Here is a 12180-nt window from a genome sequence, read left to right as displayed (position 1 = left end):
TGGCAACGATGAAACGACAGCTCAAACACACCTGCCAGCTGATGGGTCTCTCCGTTGCAACGAATCAACACATATTCGTTGCAATGGGTGTTTTTTTTTTTTTTTTAAACCTTTCTTAAAGGGAAAGGGGCTGTTTGGGAGTATGCTAACGGCTGCCCATTGGCTGCTTGACGGCCAGGGGCGAGACGAGCTTGGCAATAGCACTTCCTGTCTAGCGATTTTTGCTGAGACCGGAAGCTTGTGGGAAACGATAGAAACGCAACTGGATTCCACTACAAAGTCAGGTATGCATAATGACGAATTGCACTATTTTAAATGGCAATTTTTCGTTCAGCAAACAATTTGCTACAAGGATCCCGGTGCGGAAAGCCCCCAGATGTCCCCTCTTGGACATAATAGACAATTTTGAACTATTTCCTATGAAGAATGACTCAGTTGTTTTGTGTCCTATGAGAGAGTAGCCATGCATCATGACACCCGTGGTCCTCCAGATGTTCATGGACTACAATTCCCATGATCCCATGCCAGCATTTGATGGCAGGGCTCATGGGAATTGTAGTCCATGAACATCTGGAGGACCACAAGTTGACTACCCCTGCTCTAAAGGACAGTGTTTTTCCCATAGAGCTACATGTAAGTTTTCAGATAGGCATCATTTACTACAGATGCATATTTTGTTTTAAAACAATTAAGCCACATTTATTTTCTCGTCATTTGGAATGAAACACAAAACAAATAATCCAACCCCATTAGCTGTTGTTCAACAGGAAACACATTTGCAAGTTAAACTCTCTCTCTTTCTGCTTTATTTGCTTTTCATACAATTAGAATGAACTTTTCAGCAAATATTGTCCATGAAATCTTGCCTTTGGTCTTCAAAGATTTAGGAAAACAGGACTGTTTTTACCGGCCAATAAAATAAAGGCTGGTGAGAAAAGAAAAAAAAAGATGCTGCATTTTAAAAGTGATTTATCATGAAATGTGGTGATAACCAAAACTTCTAAAAGAATTCACTGATTACAGGGGGAGAAAGTAATATATCTAAGTCAATAAAAACATTAAATCAGTCATCAAAGTAAAACAGACTTCTTATTGCTTCTCCTGAACTATATTCACCTCTCTGGTTTCATAAGCAACCCATTTTCGATTCATACCTGACACCACTCAGCCAATTTGGATTTTCACTGGGCAATCTTGGGGCTCTTTATGATTTACTAGGCATGAGCATTCACTCACAAGCATACATTGTCAAAATGAATGACATCCCATATACCTTGTATTCTTTACCAACAACACACATGCCCTGATCATAGCCTGGAATTGTTCCATTGATATCCTTGGCTGGTAGATTTACCCTATAGAGGTAAAAGGAGAGTACAGTATCTGTGTACACTAGTGGAAGTATTTCTATAAACGCATATATTTAAAGCAGGGGTCCCCAACATTTTAAAACCTGTGGGCATCTTTGAAATTCTGATACGGTATGAGGGGCAGCCACAAAATGGTCGCTTCAGGAGAAGGCACCAGACACAAAATGGCTGCTGCAGTTTACCTTCAATCTCACAGTGAAGATCCTTGTGCAGTGATGGGCAGCTGCTGACACAACAACATTAAAAAAACCCAGCACAATAAAAAAAACCCTGCACAGCTAATCAGGACCAATCATCAGCCTTGCTGACCTGACCTCACCCACTTTCTAAAGACACGTGGTGGGCATCACATTGAGGATTCCCGGAGCCTCAGCTTGAAACTGTACCATGAACAATGAATGTCTGCTGGCTGTCACCTTAACTGTAGTTCTCCCCTGTGTTCTTATCTTCTTAGGCTACCAATTTTAGTTTTCACCGCCACACCGTGTGTCATTGTCCCTTTAATGGCTGTTTCATACTGCTGTGTATAATATAGTATTTGATAACAAGTAATACCAAGTGTCAAAGGTTGCATCTGGTGTACCACAGTAAACTTGATGAGAACCACACTATAAAAGAAAGCTATTTATTCCTGAAATGAGTCTGGCTACTCTTAATTAAAAACCAACCAACCAGGCCTTGCCACTTCTTCCCTAATAAATGTTTGCTATCACCTATGTTCATAGTAGTACTATTTCATGCTTCACTGAATGGAATTAATAACCCACGAGTTTATAGCGCCCTCCATGGCTGTTCTCAGAAAACCAGTTGAACATATCCAATGCTTAAGGTTAGCTCAAATGAGCCTAAACTGTCATTTTGGTTCAAGCAAGTCTGAAAACTTTTAAATGTGTGTTTTATTTCCCCTTTAAATCCCATCACTTTCATAACTTTTAGATACATATGTTTCTATTTCATTCTTTTCCTTCCCTTTCCCATTTTTTTTCTTTCCAAGGGCTGCCAAGAATGTTTTTACTAAGGGTGCAGTGTCGTCCTAAGAAATGTTAACTCTTTCGAAGAGCATAGATTTCAACAGAAAAGTGAACAGTGAACTCCTGAGAGCTTGTAAAAGGTAAAGGTAAAGGTATCCCCCTGTGCAAGCACCGGGTCATCATCTCTGACCCTTGGGGTGACGCCCTCTAGTATTTTCATGGCAGACTCAATATGGGGTGGTTTGCCAGTGCCTTCCCCAATCATTACCCCCCAGCAAGCTGGGTACTCATTTTACCGACCTCGGAAGGATGGAAGGCTGAGTCAACCTTGAGCCGACTGCTGGGATCGAACTCCCAACCTCATGGACAAACAGCTTCAGACAGCATGTCACTGCCTTACCACTCTGCACCACAAGAGAGCTTGTACCCCACCACTAATTTTGCTAGTTTGTTAGTTGCTACCGGACCCTTGCTCTATTTTGCTGCCCCAAAAATAACATGTCTACCGATCTTGATTGATTTCGATAGATTTGCACATGTTGAATTCTGCCTAGGAATGCGGCGATGTGCTTCTGACAACTGCTGGGATCCCTTGCACTTTTAAGTTATGTCTTGAAAAATAAATTTCTTAGCTAAAGTTGATAGGGACTTCCTTTTAAAAAAAGAAACCTTTGAAAACAATAGTGTGCCTTAGCTACTCAGGAAGCAGTCTTCCTTGGCTTTGTAGAAATGAAAGCAATAAATGCTGATTTCATAGCGTAAAAGCATTACGTGGTGGTGGTGGTGGTGGTGGTTTTCCCTCAGGACAGTTCACTCGAAAGAAGGTTCCATTCATTTTTGCTACTCTATTTCAAGTAGGGTTGTGTGCAGCGGCATCCAAATCGGCTGTTCCAGGCAGATGCAACCAGTGTTGAGCTGTGGGGGAGGCGAGGCGCGGGCACCAGTGCATCAATCAATGCACACATGTGGGTGCGGAGCTCCATGCGCGCATGTGTACACCAAGATGCGCACTGGCACCCGTACCTCCATTTTCCCCCACGGCACGGCACTAACTGCATTGGCCTGGAACGGCCAATTTGGATGCCGCCGCGTAAAACCCTACTTTCAAGCAAGTGCTTTAGTTAGACAAGTCCCCCATTCTTTTTCTCTCATGACTATTATTATTGCCATCTACAACATTTTGATCCCCCTGATACATGGGGTTTGATTGGGGGGGGGGGATTGCTGGTGGTTCCTTGCCCTGGAATTTCACTAAGGAGGGGAGGGGGAGGGAATGATTGTTGTCTGCTATTGTGGGTTACTGTTTTTGCTTTTGTTTTAATTTAGGGGTTAGTTTATATTTTAATGTTATTCTGTATTTTTCTTGAATTGTAACTCACTGCGATCTGGCTTTGGCTGAGAGCTGCAAATAAATAAACAAACAAACAAATAAATGTGTGCAATCAGTCTCCCCCTCAAATTGCAGTCCCACATCCACTCCAAATTAAAGTCTTGCTTTCAAAAGGCACATAGCTGGGGACTTCTTATCCATAGGGATGTTCTCCCCTCCCCATAAGTTGCTGTTTTCCCCCCTTAACATGATATATTAGACAAAAGGCTAATCAGGAAAAAAATTTTCACAGTCAGAGTAGTTCAGCAGTGGAATAAGCTGCCTAAGGAGGTGGTGAACTCCCCCTCACTGGCAGTCTTCAAGCAAAGGTTGGATACACACTTTTCTTGGATGCTTTGGGCTGATCCTGCGTAGAGCAGGGGGTTGGACTAGATGGCTTGTATGGCCCCTTCCAACTCTATGATTCTATCACCTTTATTGGGGCTGGCTTTGGGTGATTGCTACTAATGATATTTGGTTTTAGAAATTACCAGGGAGTTTGACCCTGTCCAGGGACAAGTTCCACAAATCAAAAGGCTTGGTTGGTAGTTTGGTATGAGGCAGGCTAGGCTTTGACTTAGCTTGTCTCAGAATTGTCCAGATGGCTGTCCAGACTCCCCTCCATGGGGGGAACTCTATACACAGAGGACAGGACAGAGGATGGAATCACCTCTGGGGAGGGGAAGGACAACTCCCTGGCCATTTGCCAGACAAAGGAGTCTCTGCTGGCAACGAAGCAGCAGGAGCCTCCGTCGTCAGGTGAAGGGCTGGAGAAAGGAATGAGCTGAACAACAGGGGAAAGAGGAGCAAAGAGGGGAACAAGGAAAAAGGAACTTAAAGAGACAGACGAGGGAAACAAGAGAGAACCATGGAAAACAGGAAGCCTTACCTGGGGAAGAATGCTGACAGGACGGGCGTGGAATCTTGAGAGGCAGCCCATCAGGAGGGGAGGGGAAGAGAAAAATGGCAGTTGGGAGAGGCTGGAAAAGAGGGAGACTGGAAAGGAGGCCTGGCAGATGCTGGGAATGAGAAGGACGACGGAGAATGATCTGGTAGATACTGGGAAAGAGGACTGTGGAAATAGGGCTGGCAGAAGCTGGGAAAGCAAGAGACTGGAAACAGGGCTGATAGAGGCTGGTAGAGAGAAAACTGTCATAACAGGTCTGGCGGATGCTGAGGGAGAGAGAGACTCTCAGGTTGTTGGGAATATAAACATACAGAGAGCACAACAGTTCCCTTTCTTCTTCCACTCCACAACTTGGGACAGCCATTGTACTTAAGAAACCTGCTTCAATAAATTTGTTGAATCTATCTTGGGTCTGGGAAATCTCCTTGAACATCAAAGAACTGTTTGTCTGAAGGTGCAGAGTAGGGGCCCGACCTGGAGGGCAAGCCCACTCCTCACAAGAATTAAATCGCAAAGTTTTTAAAAATTAATTGACATTTATTAAGGAGCACAAATTATAAGTTATACACTAGCAATGAGAAAATAAGAACATTGTACAATATTGCTGGCTAACACATGATACTCACAAGACTGGCAGGATGACAAGACATAAATTCAAAGTTGCAGGGTTACAAGGGTTCCCCCAAAATCTGAACAATGGGATGTTACAATAGCAAACCTTTATGGCTTATTCCCACATGGGGTCTTGGGTACAAAAACCAACCATATCCAAATTAACAATTTATCAAATAACCAATGGAGTTACTAATGTCAAGCTAGATGAGCCAATCCTGAAGCAGATGATGTAAGGTCAACTCATCTCACTCAAGGCCCATTTCTCATAACAAGCTAATTGGGAACAAGTGAATCCAGTTGCTTTATCAGTAGGTGTGGACAGTGTTAGGCTTCTCAAGGGCACTTGTTGTTGTTGTTGTTATGTGCGAAGTCGTGTCCGACCCATCGCGACCCCATGGACAATGATCCTCCAGGCCTTCCTGTCCTCTACCATTCCCCGGAGTCCATTTAAGCTTGCACCTACTGCTTCAGTGACTCCATCCAGCCACCTCATTCTCTGTCGTCCCCTTCTTCTTTTGCCCTCGATCGCTCCCAGCATTAGGCTCTTCTCCAGGGAGTCCTTCCTTCTCATGAGGTGGCCAAAATATTTGAGTTTCATCTTCAGGATCTGGCCTTCTAAAGAGCAGTCAGGGCTGATCTCCTCTAGGACTGACCGGTTTGTTCGCCTTGCAGTCCAAGGGACTCGCAAGAGTCTTCTCCAGCACCAGAGTTCAAAAGCCTCAATTCTTTGACGCTTGGCCTTCCTTATGGTCCAACTTTCGCAGCCATACATTGCAACTGGGAAGACCATAGCCTTGACTAAACGCACTTTTGTTGGCAGGGTGATGTCTCTGCTTTTTAGGATGCTCTCTAGATTTGCCATAGCTTTCCTCCCCAGGAGCAAGCGTCTTTTAATTTCTTTGCTGCAGTCCCCATCTGCAGTGATCTTGGAGCCCAGGAAAATAAAATCTGTCACTATCTCCATTTCTTCCCCTTCTATTTGCCAGGAATTGAGAGGGCCGGATGCCATGATCTTTGTTTTCTTGATGTTGAGTTTCAAGCCAACTTTTGCACTCTCCTCCTTCACCCGCATCAACAGGCTCTTTAGTTCCTCTTCACTTTCTGCCATTAGAGTGGTATCATCTGCATATCTGAGGTTGTTGATATTTCTCCCTGCAATCTTGATCCCAATTTGTGACTCCTCTAATCCCGCATTTCTCATGATGTGCTCTGCATACAAGTTAAATAGGCAAGGCGACAGTATACAGCCTTGCCGAACTCCTTTCTCAATTTTGAACCAGTCAGTGATTCCATGTTCAGTTCTCACTGTTGCTTCTTGACCTGCATATAAATTTCTCAAGAGACAAATAAGATGCTCTGGTATTCCCATCTCTTTAAGAACTTGCCACAATTTGTTGTGCTCCACACAATCAAAGGCTTTAGCATAGTCAATGAAGCAGAAGTAGACGTTCTTCTGGTACTCCCTAGCTTTCTCCATGATCCAGCGTATGTTGGCAATTTGATCTCTAGTTCCTCTGCCTCTTCGAAATCCTGCCTGTACTTCTGGAAGTTCTCGGTCCACATATTGCTGGAGCCTAGCTTGTAGGATTTTGAGCATAACTTTGCTAGCATGAGAAATTAGTGCAATAGTGCGGTAGTTTGAACATTCTTTGGCATTGCCCTTCTTTGGGATTGGAATGTAAACTGACCTTTTCCAATCCTGTGGCCATTGTTGCGTTTTCCAAATTTGCTGGCATATTGAGTGTAGCACTTTTACTGCATCGTCCTTTAAGATTTTGAATAGTTCAACTGGAATGCTGTCACTACCACTAGCTTTATTGTTGCTCAGACTTCCTAAGGCCCATTTGACTTCACATTCCAGGATGTCTGGCTCCAGGTCAGTAACTACCCCATTGTGGTCATCAGGGATGTTAAGCTCGCTCTTGTATAGTTCTTCTGTATAATTTTGCCACCTTTGTTTAATCTCTTCTGCTTCTGTGAGGTCCCTACCATTTTGGTCCCTTATCATACCCACCTTTGCATGAAACGTTCTCTTCATATCTCCAATTTTCTTGAAAAGATCTCTGGTCCTCCCCATTCTATTGTTTTCTTCTATTTGTTTGCACTGTTCATTTAAGAAGGCATTCTTATCTCTTCTAGCTTTTCTCTGGAATTCTGCATTCAATTGGGTGTATCTTTCTCTTTCTCCCTTGCCTTTCACTTCCCTTCTCTCCTTAGCTATTTGTAAAGCTTCCTCAGACAGCCATTTTGATTTCTTGCATTTCTTTTTCTTTGGGATGGTTTTAGTTGCTACCTCTTGTACAATGTCGCGAACCTCCGTCCATAGTTCTTCAGGCACTCTGTCTATCAGATCTAATTCCTTAAATCTATTTGTCACTTCCACTGTGTATTCGTCGGGGATATGATTTAGTTCATACCTGAGTGGCCTAGTGCTTTTCCCAACTTTCTTCAATTTAAGCCTAAATTTTGCAACAAGAAGCTCATGATCTGAACCACAATCAGCTCCTGGTCTTGTTTTTATTGACTGGATAGAACTTTTCCATCTTTGGCTGCAGAGCACATAGTCAATCTGATTTCTGTGTTGACCGTCTGGTGATGTCCATGTGTAGAGTCGTCTCTTGGGTTGCTGGAAAAGAGTGTTTGCTATGACCATTGTATTCTCTTGACAAAATTCTACCAGCCTGTGTCCTGCTTCATTTTGTACTCCAAGGCCAAACTTGCCTGTTATCCCGGTTATCTTTTGGCTTCCTACTTTAGCATTCCAATCCCCCATGATGATAAGCACATCATTTTTGGGCGTTGCTTCTAGAAGGTGTTGTAGGGCTTCATAGAACTGATCAACTCAAGGGCACAGGTGCAACTAATTAGTGCTACATTCTTACACTATGAGAAGCAAAAAAATTTCCCATACAGCCCACTAAAGATTTTACAGGGCCGAAGCCTGAACTAAAGTTTCATGAACAAGATTTGAGCCACTATTTCACCCGCCGCTGCTTCCTCTGGACCTGCCTCCACCTCTAGCCTCCGAATCATTGCCGCAGCAACAGAACCCAGGTGCAGTTGATCAATTAGTTCAGCCAATTTCACTGCCTCCAAGGCAGAACAGGCAAAGGAGGGGGAAGGGCTGCACCACGTAAAACAGGATGGAAATCAACATGATCTAGGCTCTGACCCAGAGGAGCAGCCAGGACCTAGCCATAGGCACAGACTCTCTGCCAGATTCAACACTGACAGCACAGGATAGCCCAGACTGTTTACCTGAACACAGAAAGCAGTGAAGGAAGTCAGAATTCACAGAGCATCAAAGAAGTGCCCGGCTCCAGGTTTGTTCTCAGTCTAGATGGAGCCCAGGTGCTGGGACTTGAACAGGCAACACATACAGCTTCAGCTGCAGGTATTTGGGCAGCAGTATTTAAGAAGAAGCAGCAGCTTCTAGTTGTGGGTGCAATCTATGGATAAACCCTCCCGTTGGGTCCTGACCCACCCGCACTCAGTGAAGCTCTGCCTGTTTGGATTTTCAGTTTCTGACTTCTGCTCTTGGCTCCTATAAAATGACACTGGTAAATGGACTGGTTGAGTTCCTAACTCAGATCACCTGATACTCCAACATCAGCTGTTTCCTTTGGCTCTACTTTGGACTTTGGTTGCCTCAGTTAAGTGTTAAGACCCAGACTGGACTATGACTCATCTAAATGGTTTGCGATTTGGGCTTGGCTTCCTGGCCAAGGATATATTCCTTCAGGCTGCCACTGGGTGTGGCCAGATAGGGAAGCACAAAGCTTGAAGAATGTTTCTGGGTTATCTTAATGGTAAACAAGTTGAGAAAGGCTCCTTTAGAAAATGCAAATATTGCCTCTCCAGCAAATGACTCACAGCTAAAATAATCATTAAGCATAATATAGCTCAAGATGACAGCTCACTCTGTACCAGATTGGCCCTACCTGAGGGTGTTCCACCAATAGAGAGAGCATTCTGCCAATGAGGGAGGGCTTTGGGAAGCCCAGAAATGAACCCCTGGAATCCAGAAAAGCCTCCGCCCTGGGAATGTTTACTCATGGGTAAGTCATATTTGGTTTGCAGTTTTCAGTCTGAGAATGGAGGAATGATTTGGAGGTAGCCATCAAAGTCAATTGCTGCAGGAAGAAAGTGGATGATCCCAATAACATAAACAAGAGAAAATAATGTCCAGTGGCTTAATCAAATAATATTAGATATATAAGTGTCTCAGTTATCTCTTTATTATAATTCCCACCAGGACTCAGCCATAACTGTGTCTAGATGATTTTTGTTTTCAATTCAATATATTTCATCAGTGGCAGTAATAAGACCTCCACAAAGTAGTATTAATAAATTCAAAGCGATCTCAATGTATTCTATCATCTTGCTTATATTTCTTGAAGTATAATAAAGGCAAATAACGCTCACATGGTATGGAGAGCCAAGGCTTACAGCTTTGTCCTGATCACGTTTTTGCCTGCTTTCTAGCACTAAAATTGACCAATACAAACTTTCAATCCATTCCTGCTAGCAATACATTTTACAAATAAGCACAAATGGTTCCTTATGCTTGCTCTCTGTCTCTCATTCATTTTTAAAAGGAAGTAACCCATTTTTTGGGCAAATGTGCTTACCATGGTTGTGATAGCATGCTATGAAAGAGAAATTTCTTTTTAAAATACACTCACAACAGCAAGACTACAGGAAAAATGAGAACAAAACACATAATAATTTTTTTTCTATTGGCAACTGAAATGAGGAGCTGTTTGCTCACATTAAACTCTGTTTCCCAGAAGAGTAAATACTAAGTAATGCTTTCTTTAGAAGAAATGATATGTATGTAATTAGTGGAAGGAGTAGAAAGATGCTATAAAGCAGTTGGAACATCTGCATGCAGTTTCTTCTTACTTCAGTATCCCCCTGGTTGGTTGATTGGTTTTTTTAAAGATGGACTTTGAAAAGAACAACTAATTTTTTGTACCCTGCTTTTTACTGCCCAAAGAAGTCTCAAAGCGACTTACAATCACCTACCCTTGCTCTCCCCACAACTGATACCCTGTGAGGCTGGTGAGACCTGAGAGAACTGAGACTGGCTCAAGGTCACCCAGCTGGCTGTATGGAGAAGAGTGGGGAATCAAAGCCTGTTCTCCAAATTAGAGGCCACTGCTCTTTAACCACTAATTTAAGCCGATTCTCACCAACTCACATATTTGTATCTTAACAGACTGGCTGCCTGACTTACATATGGTGAGTACAAATGGCCCATCAGCTGGAAATCATGGCTAGCAGACTGTACTCCCTCTAGCATTGTTTGCATACAGCTGAGCACTGGCAGTGCCACCAAGGGGAGGGGAGGATTCCATTGTGACCACTGAGAATTCTCCCCTATTTATGCAAAGCAGGACTACTCAAAGCTTAACTGTCACATCATGCATTCCAGGTTCCACAGTGGAATATGGCTGCTTTATTTGCATAAGGTAGCTCCAAAATGGCCATTCCACTGAGGAGGTATAGTGCAATGGACTCTAAACTCTTTCAGTAAGCAAAGAAAGAGTAGAAGGAAGGGAAAAGGTCCATTATGGGTTATGGAGATCATTTTCCATATACATTTTAAACAAAAATTTGGGCACGGGTAACAAGTATGCTTTAGCAGGTTGTGGGGGTTGGTTTGGGGTATATAACAATTAACATAATGTCATCTATTCAGGTCATTTCATATATGAAACAAATTACTTTTTCCTTTTAATGAAGCACAAGATGGTATATATGGGTAGAATCATATCTGGGGAAATGACCATGAATGCTTAGAGAGGCTCACTGCACAGTGCAGACCATAAAAACCTATCCGTGACAGCTTAAAATAAAATTACTGACAATCAGATTCTCACAGGCTATGTGGAAACACATACCTGCTCTGGGGCTCCTGTTACTTACCTCTGCTCCTTCATCCTGGTCTGAAGGCTTCCACTACCTCCTTCCTGCTCCCTCCCACATTGTCTCTCTCTCAGACGCATACAGTGACATGTACACACAGAGACTCCTACCACCGCCCCACTTTCCCCTCCCTTCTCCCATCTTCCCATCTTGCACCAGAAGGGCCATGAAAGGAAATGGACATGGCAGCTGATCTCCAAGTTCTGCTCACACTACTACCACCGTTCATCTTCTGCAGTTCTCTACTGAAGAAGAAGAAGAGTTGGTTCTTATATGCCGCTTTTCCCTACCCGAAGGAGGCTCAAAGTGGCTTACAGTCGCCTTCCCATTCCTCTCCCCACAACAGACACCCTGTGGGGTGGGTGAGGCTGAGAGAGCCCTGATATCACTGCCCGGTCAGAACAGTTTTATCAGTGCCGTGGCGAGCCCAAGGTCACCCAGCTGGTTGCATGTGGGGGTGCGCAGAATCGAACCTGGCATGCCAGATTAGAAGTCCTCACTCCTAACCACTACACCAAACTGGCTCTCTTGCTGCCTGCCCCATGGCTTCCTCAGCTGCCTGCCCCATGGCTTCCTCCTTTAGGCCTCCACCACAGCCTCTGCCATGACCTCTGCTGTCACCATGGCCTCTGCTGTCACTCATCTTCTGAGGCCATCCCTGCTCTCCTCAGGGTTGGACCAGCTGTGGAAGATGAGTGGCAGTGCAGCAGGCTCAGTGCTGGGCCTTCCCAGCTACCTCCACCAGTCATCTTCTAAGGCTGGGCCTACTCCCAGCCCCAGCTCCTTTATCCTGGCAGCAGCAGTGGAGCAAGCAGGGCTCGGCACTGGGCCTGGCCAGCCGCTGCTGCCTCCTATCTTCTGTGGACAGAGGATGAATGAGCACAGTGGTGGCTGACTAGGCCAAGTGCGGATGCTAGTTTGCTCCCCTGCCATCCAACTTCTATAGTCCCCCTCCGTTGCCTCAGCCACCCACCATACGGACACATCTGTTGCCTCAACCATCTATCTACTGTAGCG

General features: G+C 44.2%; 1 long non-coding RNA gene across 1 annotated transcript; it reads right to left on the bottom strand.

Moving 5' to 3' along the window:
* Positions 1–796: 796 nt before the first annotated feature.
* LOC143840768 (uncharacterized) lies at positions 797–10591 on the bottom strand. The gene is made up of 3 exons (XR_013232394.1): positions 10472–10591; positions 1274–1355; positions 797–925 (listed from the first exon to the last, which is right to left on the bottom strand). It is a non-coding gene; the product is annotated as an uncharacterized LOC143840768 (long non-coding RNA).
* Positions 10592–12180: the final 1589 nt, after the last annotated feature.

Source organism: Paroedura picta, chromosome 6, assembly GCF_049243985.1.
Source record: "Paroedura picta isolate Pp20150507F chromosome 6, Ppicta_v3.0, whole genome shotgun sequence".
Taxonomy (NCBI): domain Eukaryota; kingdom Metazoa; phylum Chordata; class Lepidosauria; order Squamata; family Gekkonidae; genus Paroedura; species Paroedura picta.
This window is presented reverse-complemented; position numbering and strand designations above follow the sequence as displayed.